The sequence below is a fragment of the Triticum urartu genome, chromosome 7 (assembly GCF_003073215.2).
Source record: "Triticum urartu cultivar G1812 chromosome 7, Tu2.1, whole genome shotgun sequence".
NCBI classification, from domain to species: Eukaryota; Viridiplantae; Streptophyta; class Magnoliopsida; order Poales; family Poaceae; genus Triticum; species Triticum urartu.
In genome coordinates this window covers 662,753,314-662,758,437 of record NC_053028.1, presented here as the reverse complement: position 1 = coordinate 662,758,437, position 5,124 = coordinate 662,753,314, and positions in this window count along the sequence as shown.

Sequence of the window (5,124 nt, the reverse complement as noted above, 5' to 3'; positions counted from 1 at the left end):
AGCAGGGCTTCCCCGTTCTACTACGAGAGGGAGAGGTGTAGCAGGGGAGAGGGAGGCGCCAAGACTCAAGGGTACCGCTGCCCCCTCCCTCCCCTCCCCTTTATATAGGCCCCCTAGGGGGTGTGCCGGCCCTAGGAGATGGGATCTCCTAGGGGGGGCGGCGGCCAAGGGGTGGAGTGCCCCCCAAGTTAGGTGGTGCGCCCCCCCCACCCTAGGGTTTCCCACCCTAGGCGCATGGGGTGGGCCAAGGGGGGCGCACCAGCCCACTATGGGCTGGTTCCCCTCCCCACTTTGGCCCATGAGGCCCTCCGGGATGGGTGGCCCCACCCGGTGGAACCCCGGGACCCTTCCGGTGGTCCCGGTACAATACCGGTGACCCCCGAAACTCTCCCGATGGCCGAAACTGCACTTCCTATATATAATTCTTCACCTCCGGACCATTCCGGAACTCCTCGTGACGTCCGGGATCTCATCCGGGACTCCGAACAACTTTCGGGTTACTGCATATTATATCTCTACAACCCTAGCGTCACCGAACCTTAAGTGTGTAGACCCTACGGGTTCGGGAGACATGTAGACATGACCGAGATGGCTCTCCGGTCAATAACCAACAGCGGGATCTGGATACCCATGTTGGCTCCCACATTCTACTTGATGGTATCATCGGATGAACCACGATGTCGAGGATTCAAGCAACCCCGTATACAATTCCCTTTGTCAATCGGTACGTTACTTGCCCGAGATTCGATCGTCGGTATCTCAATACCTCGTTCAATCTCGTTACTGGCAAGTCACTTTACTCGTACCGTAATGCATGATCCCGTGACCAGACACTTGGTCACTTTGAGCTCATTGTGATGATGCATTACCGAGTGGGCCCAGAGATACCTCTCCGTTATACGGAGTGACAAATCCCAGTCTTGATCCGTGTCAACCCAACAGACACTTTCGGAGATACCCGTAGTATACCTTTATAGTCACCCAGTTACGTTGTGACGTTTGGTATACCCAAAGCACTCCTACGGTATCCGGGAGTTACACGATCTCATGGTCTAAGGAAAAGATACTTGACATTGGAAAAACTCTAGCAAACGAACTATACGATCTTGTGCTATGTTTAGGATTGGGTCTTGTCCATCACATCATTCTCCTAATGATATGATCTCGTTATCAATGATATCCAATGTCCATAGTCAGGAAACCATGACTATCTATTGATCAACGAGCTAGTCAACTAGAGGCTTACTAGGGACATGTTGGTGTCTATGTATTCACACATGTATTACGATTTCCGGATAACACAATTATAGCATGAATAAAAGACAATTATCATGAACAAGGAAATACAATAATAATCCTTTTATTATTGCCTCTAGGGCATATTTCCAACAACAAATTCCAGCGAGACCTGACTGTTTCTTCTGCGGTCGGCTGGAAAGTATTGAGCACGCGTTGCTGTTTTTCCCAGATGCTAGGGCTGTTTGGGACGGAGTCAAGGAGTTCTTCGACGTTCATCTTCGCAGGTCTTCCTTCTCCTCTCCAAAGCAATGGCTGTTTGAGTTCATGTCTTCTTGTTCTGATCAGGAGGCGACTGTTCTAACGGTTGCCATTTGGCACATATGGGAGGCCCGTAATGAAGCAAAGAATGAGCCTACTGCTCCTTCTCCTGGGAGTACAGCTGCTATAATCAAAGCTTACATTGAGCTCATTTGTCAGCATCTTTTCAATCCTGTACCTGCTCCTAGGCGTGAGACCTCGTCTTCTGTCCGCCTTTGGGCTCCGCCGCCGCAAGGTACTCTGGTTGCGTTCTCTGATGCCGCTGTTTGTGAGGAGCTGGGCACCTCCAGTGTGGGTGTGGTGATTCTCAACCATGTGGGGAATTGTGTGGCTGCGTGCTCTGAACCTTTAAGGGGAGTGCGATCACCGGAGCTGGCTGAAGCAATGGCTCTTCGACGTGCTGTCACATTAGTCCGGGAGGAGGGCTTTACTGATGTTATGTTCAAAACTGATTGCCTCTCGGTGGTGCAGCGTTTACAGTCTCCGCTCTTGGATCGCTCGGTGGTGGGCTCTGTTCTTAAGGATGTCAAGGCTTTGGCTAATGGCCTCTCTTCTTTGGCATTTCATCATGTTCGTCGGCATTGTAATGTGGTAGCTCATGTACTAGCTAGATCAAGTTTGGGCTCTTCTAGCCTTTCTATTTCTCGTTTTGCTCCGGATTTCATCCGGGAGACCCTTTGTAAATTTGTTGCTTGATCAATAAAGGCCGACGTTCTCTCAAAAAAAATCACTCCTTATCCCGAATTAATTGCCCCAGAATCCCGAATCAACTCATCTCACCCTGTTCTCATCTCTCTCGCACCCATCCCTCCTCAGCTCCCTCCTCGTCATTCCCCTTCACGGCTTCACCGCCCCTGCCTCCTCTCCACATCGCCGGTGCGCCGTCAAGCCCGGGGGCAGGGCGGAGACTGGCGCACAAACTGCTCGTCCACGATCTCGCAAACTGCATAACCATCATGCTTATCTTCACCAAGATCTGACCCTACTCCACTTGCAGTTGTGGCATGCGTCGACCTCGCCGGAGCGTCGACTCTATTCGGGAAGGAGGCCACCATGAGTAGATTACTGAAGGTTTCTCCCATCCAATCCCATCCTCATCTGACCTAGGGTTTGAGTCATCTCCTCTTAATACAAACACTGTACAATTCCTATATTGCTACTGCTAGTTGGTTTTGGGCATAATTGTTTTCTGCAATTTGTGTGACCTTATATCTATTCAATGTCTTGGTTAATCCCATGTTTGTGGGTATGATTTTGTGACATTCATTCTGTATTCAATCACTAAATTGCAACCCTTTTCACCTCTTTGTTGTCTATGTTCCATGTTGAAGGCACCACATGCGGCAGGTTGTAGGAATCTGATCTAGGTTCTGATTCTCATTCATACCATGATTACAACTTTACATGCTTCATACGTATTGTATTTTTGCATTGGAAATCCGTATCAGCTTGCTACATATTTTTCATGCTAGCGCTTACTGAGTCTAGTTTTGCCTTGTACATTTCAAACTTGTGCTTCTACATTGAGTTTAGTTTTGCTTCATCCGCATGCTTCATGTATGTTTGCAGATGTCATGTATATATTTTCTTAATTGAAAACTAACTCACGCTTCCTGAATTCCACACATATTATGCACAAGTCAATCACCCCTTTATGGACTTAGTTTGAACCACTGCGTAGAAATCTTTTGTATTCCCATTTAGAAAAAAAATATGTGCATCCACCATGTAGATATTATGTTGAGATTGTATGAATATAATGCATCCAAATTTTCATGATTCGTATGAATCATATTCTTCATGGTATACAGTTTGTTTCATACGCCACATATATAGTTATGCTTCATATCTTTCACACTTGTGCTTCTACATTTTGTTCGGTTTGCTTCATTTCCATGCTTTGTATATCATTTATCATATGGCAAGAATCATCTTTGTATACACATGAAACAACTCATACTTCTAAATTTCTGCAAGGTTGACGGGAGCGGAAAAAAATGTTTTGCCAAATGGTGAAATAACATGGTGGTCGATGGTGGGCCTAGCGTGCAGCGTGTGATCGTGCATCTTAGTGCTGAGTGTTATGGTCATCAGCTTCGCACTCGGTTGCTTAGAGAAAAATGATTGTGGATAATGAAGCATGGTTTGTTGTGTAGGAAGCTTGACTTTCCTATGATGGAAGCAAAATGTGCACATTTGTATTTGTATTTGCATTCGTTACTTGGCGGAAACATTGGTGTGATGTTTGAAAACAAAATATACCATTATACAAGGCAAAAGGTTCTGTCAAATGTATACGTTCGTTACTTTGTGGTGGTGTATATTCTTGTTTTGTGCTTCCATACGATTCCTTTTGCGAAGCAAATGTTCTCTCAAATGTGAATATTATTTTTGGTATACCAAATAATGCTTCCAAAGCAACTAAGAAATGCTACCGTATCATGGAAATAATGCTTCCGTAGATAGAAAAATAAAATGATTTGTATCATATTATCGAATTATATGTTTCCATAGCAACAATGCTTCCATAGATGAAAAGTAATGTTTCCATGCAACCTTACCCTGAAAATTTTGCATCTGCAATTTTCTTTTTCTTTTTTTATATTTGTTTGTTGGAAGCAAATCACAAGTTTCAAAAAAGAAAAACATGTTGCTCTAAAAGCATCTGCGAAAATAATTATACTTTTAGTATTTGTTTGTTGGAAGCAAATCACAAGTAGTTAATAGGAAACTGATTAGACGTAATTAGTGGGAAAATCCCGTAACTAATGTGGGGCATCCATTAATGAAGCAATCAAACACACCATGCATGTGGGTTGTACCACCTGATCTGACGAACATGATACATCTGATCCTACGGCCATTTACTGGTCTCATGGGAAGCAGGGATCAGTAGTCTGATATCCCTGCGACTCTTTGCTGTAAGTAAGAATCAAGTCCAAGTGGGTATAGATGGACAAGAGAGCATAAATTAAATACTCCCTCCGTCCCATAATATAAGAGCGTTTTTTACACTAGTGTAGTGCCAAAAACGTTCTTATATTATGGAACGGAGGGAGTAGTTTATAAGCACCACAAGTAACTACAGTGCGTATAGATGGACAACAGAGCATAAACTAAATAGTTTATAAACACCACAAGCAACTGCAGTGTGTATATACACTGCCTTTTCTACTATATGCCAAATGTTCATTATACTCGGTACTAACTGCCTTTTGTTTTGTGTGCTTCCCTAAATTTGATACATGCCACCCTCCTGTAAACAGGGTCATTATCTTGTCATAGGAGCAAAGCAATCAAGGCAATTCCTAGAATTTCCAGCTGCCCGAAGACATGGTTCATCGTCAGTGCAAAGAAAGCTGCATTTTCTAAAATTTTGGCACGGTACCGGACAAATTTCTCAGGTTCGTCCATCGATGGGACGAATTTTCCCCCAAAATAAAGACACATACATGACAAAGGAAGCAAAGCCTGTGTTGTGCGCATAAAAAAAGTGAATCCTCATATTTGCAGGCCGAGGAACAGGGAAACAGCTGGTCACACAGATCTAGCCCAATAACACTCCCA